Below are 8,749 nucleotides of genomic sequence, written 5' to 3' on the forward strand. Positions count from 1 at the left end.
TTTAATGCGTCTTTTGGAGCAAAAATTAATATAAGACCCGATATTATATTATATTATATTATACCCGGTCTTAGGGTCTTATATCAATTTTTCCTCCAAAAGACGCATTAGAGCTGATGGTCTGGCTAGGTCTTATTTTCGGGGAAACATGGTAGCAATGAACAACTGAAAATTGAAATTAAAAAACATTTACAGTAGCATCCAAAAACATGAACCATTTAGAGATGAATTTAACAAAACATTTGCAATGAAACATCATATAATAATGAAAACATCACAACATCGCTGAGAAAAATTAAAGAAAATCTACATAAAGAAATATATATTAATGAATCAGAAAATTCAGTATTGTGAAGATGTCAATTCTCCCAAAATTGATCAATAGAATCAACATAATCCCAATCAAAATCCCATCAGGCTCTGACAGCTGATTCTAAAATGCACACGGAAATCTAAATCATGGAAAAAAAAAAGTTAGAGGACTTGTGTTACCTTACTCCAAGACTTATTGTAAAGCTACTAAAATCAAGGTCGTGTGTGAGGCGTTAGCATCAGGATAGACAGATAGACCAATGGGATAGAAAAGAAATTGGCCCACACTTACACAATCAATCAATTTTTAATAGACTATGAGCATTTTTCAGTTTATAGAAAAATCACACAGAAAGTACAGAGCTCCCTTATATTCCCTTCCCTCTGCATACCTGGCCCCAATTTCCCGACTATTGATACACTGTTATTAACTAAAGTCCATAGTTTGTATCACACTTCACTCTTGGTGTTGTATGGTTCTGTGGTTCTATGGATTTTGCCAAATACATAATGTCATGTAACCACTGCGTCATACAGTATGGTTTCTCAGCCCTAAAAATGCCCTGTGTCCTAGCTATTCATCCCTCTCCCCAGCCCCACTCCCTGACAAGCACTGTTTTTCTGTCCCTATTGTTTTCTTTTCCAGAACGTTATATAGTTGGAATCATTCAGTATGTAGACTTTCCAGACTGGCATCCGTGTGCAGATTTTTTGTGTGGGCCTCAGTTTTCACCTCATTTGGGTAAATACTAAGGAGAGCAATTTGTGGATCATGTGATAAGAGTATCTTTAGCTTTTGTAAGAAACTGCCCAATTGTCCTCTAAAGTGGCTGTACCATTTTGTATTCCCACCAGCAATGACACAAAAGGTAACAGAGAGTTCCTGTTATTCCACATTCTTGTCAACATTTGGCGTTGGTGTTTTGTATTTCAGCCATTCAGATAGGTGTATAGAGGTATCTTGTTGTTTTAATTTGCATTCTCTAGTGACATATGATGTTGAGCATCTTTTCATATATTTATTCGTCATCTGCTTATGTCCTTTGGTGAGGTGTCTGTCCAGATCTCGTGTCCACTTTCTAACTGAACAAAATCATGTGAATGGTATCGGCTTCAGCGTGTTTGTTTTCTCACTGTTACGTAGTTTGGATACAAGCCCTCCATATATGTGTTTTGCAAGTATTTTCTGCCAATTTGTGGCTTCTCTTTTTATTGTCTTTACAGGGTCTTCCACAAGAAGTTTTAAATTTTCTTTCATGGACCATGCTTTTGGTATTGTATCTAAGAAGTCATTAGCAAATTCAAGATATCCTAGAGTTTGTCCTATGTTATTTTCTAAAAGTTTTGTAGTTTTGCATTTTACATGTAAGTAAAATGTGAGTGAACTTTGAGTGAATTTTTGTGAAAGATGTAAGGTCAGTGTCTAGAATAATTTTCGGGGGCATATGTACGTGCAGTAGCTCCAGCACCACTGGTTAAAAAGATCACCTTTTCTCCATTGAATTGACTTTGCTCAAGATCAAATTAGACAAAGATCAATTAATTGTATTTATGTGACTCTATTTGTGGGTGGGCCCTATTCTTTTTTTTTAATTTTTATTAAATTTATTGGGGTGACATTGGTTAGGGAAATTACATAGGTTTCAAGTGTACAATTCTGTACTACATCATCTATATATCACATTGTGTGCTCACCACCCAGTCAGTTCTCCTTCCATCACCATATATTTGACCCCCTTTACCCTTTTCTACCAACCCTCTAATAACCACTAAACTACATCTATGAGTTTTTGTTAGTTTGTCTTATTAATTTGTTGCTTTCAGTTTTATATCCCACATTTGGGTGAAATGATATGGTTCTCAACTTTTTCTGACTTATTTAGTTTAGCATTATAATTTCGAGATCCATCCATGTTGTCTCAAATGGCAGTATTTCATCTTTTCTTATGGCTGAGTAATATTCCCTTGTATATATGTACCACATCTTCTTTATCCAATCATCTATCGAAGGAAACAACTTTGATTGTTTCCATGTCTTGGCCACCATGAATAATGCTGCAATGAACATTGGGGTACATATGTCTTTACAGATAAATGTTTCCAGATGTTTTGGGTAGACACCCAGAAGAGGGATTTCTGGGTAGTATGGTAATTCTATTCTTAATTTTTTGAGGAACCTCCATACGGTTTTCCATAGTAGCTGTACCAATTTACATTCTCACCAACAGTGTATAAGGGTTCCTTTTTCTCCACAGCCTCTCCAACACTTATTATTATTTGTCTTGTTGATAATTCTAACAAGTGTGAGGTGGTATCTCATTGCGGTTTTGATTTGCATTTCCCTAATAGCTAGTGAAGTTGAGCATTTTCCATGTATCTGTTGGCTGTTTTTATGTCTTCTTAGGAGAAGTGTCTGTTCAGGTCCTCTGCCCATTTTTTTAATTGATTGTTTGTTTTTTTGTCATTGAGTTGTATGAGTTCTTTACATACTTTGAATATTAGCCCCTTATCAGAGGTGTTGTTTGCAAATATCTTCTCCCATTTGGTTGGTTGCCTCTTTGGTTTGTTGACAATTTATTTTGCTATGTAGAAGCTTTTTAGTTTGATATAGTCTTCTGGGCTCTGTTCTATTCCATTGTTCTTCTTGCCTGTGCTTTCCCTAATACCATACTGTCTTTTTTATTTTTTCAATCGTAATGCTATTTTTATTTTTGAAGGCCCTCCAGACTCTTTCCATAGTGCCTACACCATTTTATATCCCCAACAAAGCTGCACAAGTGTTCTTATCTCTCCACATACAAACCAACACGTGTAATTTTAATTTGAATTTTTCGATTATGCCATGATACTGAATGTAAAAATTCCATGTGATTTTTTTTAATACTTAGATGTTTATCATTTATATCCCTCAGACTGTGTGAACCCCCCTCCCCCCATCCACTATCCCTCTAACATCGCACAGAGCCATTACATTTCCACTGTCTCTATTCCTAATGCTGTACTCCACTTCTTGTAAGTATATACATACATATATATACATATATATATATATAATATTATAGTTGGCATTCATTATTGTTCAGCTTCAGGTGTACAGTGCAGTGATCAGGCAATATACCATACTGTCTTGATTACTGTAACTTTATTGATCAATTGATTTTTGACAATTGTTCCAAAATAATTCAACAGGAGAAAGGATAGACATTAACAAATGGAGCTGAAACAACTGTAATCCATACAGGGAAAAAAACAATATGTCCCTTATTTAACACCATATGCAAAAAATTAACTCAAAATAGGTCATTGACTTAAATATAAAAGGTAAAACCATAAAACTACTAGAGGAAAACAACATAAAATATTTGAATCTTTGGGGTAAGCAAAGATTTCTTAGATAGGATATAAAAAGCACAGACCATAAAAGAAAAAAGTTGATAAATTTCACTTCGTCAGAATTAAACCTTTAATTTTAAAGACATAGTTAAGAAAATGAAAGGGCAAACTTAGATTGGGAAAAAGATATTAGCTATACACTTATCTGAAAAAGACCTTGTATCTAGAATATATAAAGAGTTTTTACAACTCAATAAAAAGAAACTAAGCAACCCAATTTCTAAAAACGGGCAAAAAATTTGAAGTCACTTCACAAAAGAAGATATACAGAGGCCAATAAAAACAAAACAGATGCTTAATATCATTAGTCATCAGGGAGATGCAAGTAAAAACCACAATGAGACATCATTATATATCTACTAAAATGGCTTAGATTACAAAGACTAACACTCCTAAGTGTTTGAAAAGATGTGCAGCAACTGGAACTTCCATACATTGCTGATGGAAATGTAAAACGGTGTAACCACTTAATAATTTGGTAGATTCTTATAAAGCTAAACAAACATTTACCAGATAACCAAGCAATTTCTCTCTTTAAATATTGACTAAAGACAAATAAAAACATGTCCACAGATTACTTCATACACAAAGGTTCATAGCAACTTTATTCTCAATAGCCAGAAAAACAACTCCAATGTCCATAACAGGAGAATGGAAAGGAAAATTGTGGTATATTAATACAATAAAACTACTATTCAGCAATAAGATGGAACTACTGATACACAAATGAATATCTAAAACGTTATGCTGAATAAAAGAAGTCAGACACAAGAGTACACACTTTATATTTCCCTTGTATGAAACAAAAGACAAACCTTGTTTCCTCGAAAATAAAACCTAGCTGAACAATCAGCTCTAATGCGTCTTTTGGAGCAAAAATTAATATAAGACCCGGTCTTACATTATATTGTATTATATAAGACCCCGTCTTATAGTAAAATAAGATTGGGTCTTATATTAGTTTTTGCTCCAAAAGACGATTAGGGCTGATTGTTCAGCTAGGTCTTATTTTCGAGGAAACACGGAATCTAATCTATAGTGTCAGAAACAGGATCAGTGATTGCCTAGGACGAAGGCGGGGAATTGGTTGGGAAGAGACACAAGGGAATTCTTTTGAGTGATATAAATGTCCTCTATCTCCATTGTGATATTCTAACACGGTTATACAAATTTGTCAAAACTCATCAAATGTACATTTAAAATGGGTATCTTTTATTGTTATTAAATTATACTTCAATAGTTGATATTTTTAAAGTAACTAAAAAGCACTATTAGAAACAAAAACAAAGTTGTAGTGTCATTGCATCTTACATTTTAAGTCTATGAAAATTTGGATACAGTTCCAAGTCTTGCTAAAGTAAGAAAGGCATGTGTATATGTGATAACTACACTAGAAGAAATTACTATAAAAGAGGTGTCTTGGGACAACATATGATAATTCAATTAATTACTGTTCCAACAAAGGAGAGAATCAGTGATCCAAAGGCAGAGATCTTTGTGGGCCAGGAAGTTATTACCCCAGAAAAGGCAGAATTGAGGAAGACATTAGATTGAGTACAATTTGTGTGAGAGCCAGAAGAAGGCATTGGAGGTGGGAGAGACCCCAAACCTAAAGCTGTGCAGGTGACAGTGGCCATGCAAACTCTGCAGTAGAAGGCTGAGTTGTCACAAGGAGACCTGAGCGCACAGCACTCCAGGAAGAGGACAGGCAGATCTACCCACTATTGCGTAGGCAGATTAGGACTGGAGACAGTCCAGAGAGAGCCAGCTCCACTTCTCAGAGAGACATGCAGAGAGATGACGTCATTGCTCCTGCGGTAGAGGGAGTCCAGGTCTGGAGGAAAGAAGGCCTGGGAGCCTGATGAACAAAGTGCAGGCACCCAAGGGAGCCCTAGGATAAAGTGCTTAAGGCATGGGTGTTACTTCTCTGCCAGCGGCACTGGATTCAATCCTGGCTCTGCCGCTTACTACTTAAGCTCTCTGAGACTCCATTTACTCATCTGGAAAGAGAGTTGTGAGGAGGATTGAATGAAATAAACTACATTCAGAAGTATTAAGTGCTTAGCACCCAGCATCTGCTCAATAAATGGGGCAATTTTATAGTGTGGAGGGAACAAGAACTTGATGCAAATTCCAGAAGGTGAGGACAAGAATTCCCTACCTAATATAGACACATAGCCAACCCCTCCTCTGAGTTCTTATGAAATTCTACACATATGTCTCGCGGTGGACTAATCACATGCATGGAATTGAAATGATCTGTTTCTGTGTCCAGCACCTGCATTGCCTACCAGACAGCGGGGTTGGAGGTGTACCGAGCACACGGTAGACATTCAGTGTGTAGTGAAAGAATGAACCTTCATGGGAAACGTTGGGGCTCCCTCTGGAGGCCAAGGGAAGAACTATGACGACGTCAACCATCACTGTAGAGGTTCCCACAAGCTAACTGACTCCAGGCCCGTTGCCCAGCTCACTGTGCAGCCTCTTGTGGTGTTACCGTGCAAAACGTCCGGCTGCTCACCACATGAAAAGCCAAAACTCGAGAGGCAAAGTTGGTAGAAACAAAAGCAGGTTTTATTCCAAAATGCCAGCATTAAGGAAAGACAGTGGACTCCCTGTCACAAAGACTGCCTTTCCTCTCTTAATACTGCCAAAAGGTTTTATAGACACGCAAGCAGGAGCAGAACAAAGGAAGGAGAAGTTGGCCAGGCAACTTCAGGAAAAGTCGCTTCCTAGAGGCTATTCTGCCCCCGGGTCAGGAGTGAATCCCATACAGATGCAAAAAATCCTCCCAAATTACTGGGCCAGGTGTGGCCAGGTGTGCACACTGGTCGGAAGTAAACAGAACCATTGGAACTGGTACACGTAGTAAAGGCACAGTAAACAGTCATCGACATTTGGGGGGAGGAGAGGGAAGCAAAGAAAGGAAAGAAAAAAAAAACTTTCAAAAGGTTCCAAGCCAAACCACTGTCAAATGGAATTACGTCAAAGGTTTAAATTTCACAAACAGAAGATATAGGGTCACCATTACGGTGGTGGCTGGAAAAGGCATTGTGAGGATACATTTCAGCTGAATCCTCCACTTTTTATGTAAAGCTCAATCCTGTACCCCACCACCTGCCTCTTGCCATCTGCCTGGTGGGGCATGAGGTGTGTCTGTTTTTCTGGCCCACTTCCTGGTTCTTCTTCCCACCCTAACCTTCCCCTGCCCAACTGTAGACTGAGCTGGCCCCACGCTGTGACACCCTTGTATACCCTTGAAAAAGTTGTTCCTTTCTTCCCCCAACTGGTAACTCCCTCCTGTACCCCACCCACCCACATGGATACAATTCTATCACAGGGCTCCAAGTGCTGTATTAGAATTATTTCTTAGCACAACTGCCTGGTACCTCCTGGGTGAGGACCCTGAAGACAGGGACGGTGCCTTCTCTACCTCTGTATCCTCAGAGCTTAGCCACACAAATCCTCAGTAAATATTTGTTAAATGGATGGACAGGTGGATTTCAAAATTCCATCTTCTTCTTGCCTTTCTTCACCGTACCCTTTCAAAGATATTTTAAAATAAATTATATTAATAAATCTTCATTGCTACCCACATTACCACAATTAAGGTAGTGCTATTTGCTATGACAGTTAAGTCAGACATCTCAGTGGCTTAAATCAATAGAATTTTATCACTCACTCATGAAAAGTCCAAAACAGATGTCCCACTTAGTGGATGGCTCCTTCTAGGTGCTGGCTCTGCCCTCCCCTACAGCTGTAGAATCCTCCGTAGTCAGCCTGTGCCCTGGGAAAGACAGGGGAGGATTTTATGGGCCAGGTCTGGAACTGACATGCATCACTTGTGCTGATAATTCTACTGGCTAGAATTCAGTCATGTGGCACTTAACTGTAAAGGAGGCTGGGAAATGTAGTTTAGCTGTGTGTGTCCAGTCTCTGCCACACCACCCTAAGGGGAATTCTTTTACCAATTGGAAAATGTGGGAATTTAGATTCAGCTTTGTGGTTTATATCGGTAGATGATTTTAATAGCAGAAGGGCTTTTGTGAGTAGAGAGAAACACTTCTCATCACTTGTATGGGAATGAATGCTGCCTTTATTAAAACACAACACAATTTTAATAAACCACACTTAGAAAACAATTTTACATACACATTTATTATGTCTATTACAGACTTAATTCAATAAATTTCCTAAACAATTTAGACTAAATTATAGTCTTATCATGACTGACTATTTGAAACTTCAGATACCCTAGTCCAGGAATTGGCAAATTATGGCTCACTATCTGCTTTTATAAAGTTTCATTAGCACACAGCCCTGCCCTTTATTTAGAGGTTATCTGTGGCTGCTTTTGCTCTAACAGCAGAACTGAATAGTCACAACAGAAACCGTATAGCCTGCAGAGCCTAAAGTGTTTATTATCTGGCCCTTTAAGAAAAAGATCTGGACTGAAATAAAATAAAACACAAATACAATGACTACAAAACTAACTTTTATATTTACATTGAAACCCGATTTAAAATATCAACACCATGGGAGGACTTTTCAAGATACAGGGGCCTAATGGGGATCAGAAAGAAAAAGAAATAAAGGAAGAAATGACGAGAGAAGGAAATAAATAAAACAGTGAGTACATATTCTCTGTCTCCATTTACCTCCGTAAATTATATACCTAAAATGTTCTATCAACATATTATGTAAAATACAAAATAGGCACCAAAATTTCTAAATAATAAAATAAAATGAAGAGATATTCCAACAACAAAAAAATATCAACACTGTGGGATTCATCTTATGATCAGCACCCTTATACTTGTTCTTTTTTTACCTTTGTAGGGTTATGGTGGGGCTTCTTTTGTTACCTGCTAGAAATACAGTAAAAAAGACCCTGAAAAAGGAAGAGGGGAGTAAAGGAGGAGGAAGAGGAGGGAGGCAAGGAGGGAGAGGAGGAAACATATGCCTGCTTTATGAGGACTCATTTTAATTCACTAGAACAACTAGAGATTCCATCTCCCAGAACTCAAGGAATGAAGTCTAGGCA

General features: G+C 37.8%; 1 protein-coding gene across 1 annotated transcript in view; it reads right to left on the reverse strand.

Moving 5' to 3' along the window:
• Nucleotides 1-7,478, reverse strand: part of C8H2orf76 (chromosome 8 C2orf76 homolog) — a 94,148-nt gene extending 86,670 nt beyond the window's left edge. The window contains exon 1 of the mRNA XM_033112435.1: nt 7,388-7,478. The gene's annotated coding sequence lies outside the window, so the exon portion shown is untranslated. The remainder of the gene's footprint in view (nt 1-7,387) is intronic.
• Between the last annotated feature and the right edge of the window lie 1,271 nt (nt 7,479-8,749).

The sequence above is a fragment of the Rhinolophus ferrumequinum genome, chromosome 8 (genome assembly GCF_004115265.2).
Source record: "Rhinolophus ferrumequinum isolate MPI-CBG mRhiFer1 chromosome 8, mRhiFer1_v1.p, whole genome shotgun sequence".
Lineage (NCBI taxonomy): Eukaryota > Metazoa > Chordata > Mammalia > Chiroptera > Rhinolophidae > Rhinolophus > Rhinolophus ferrumequinum.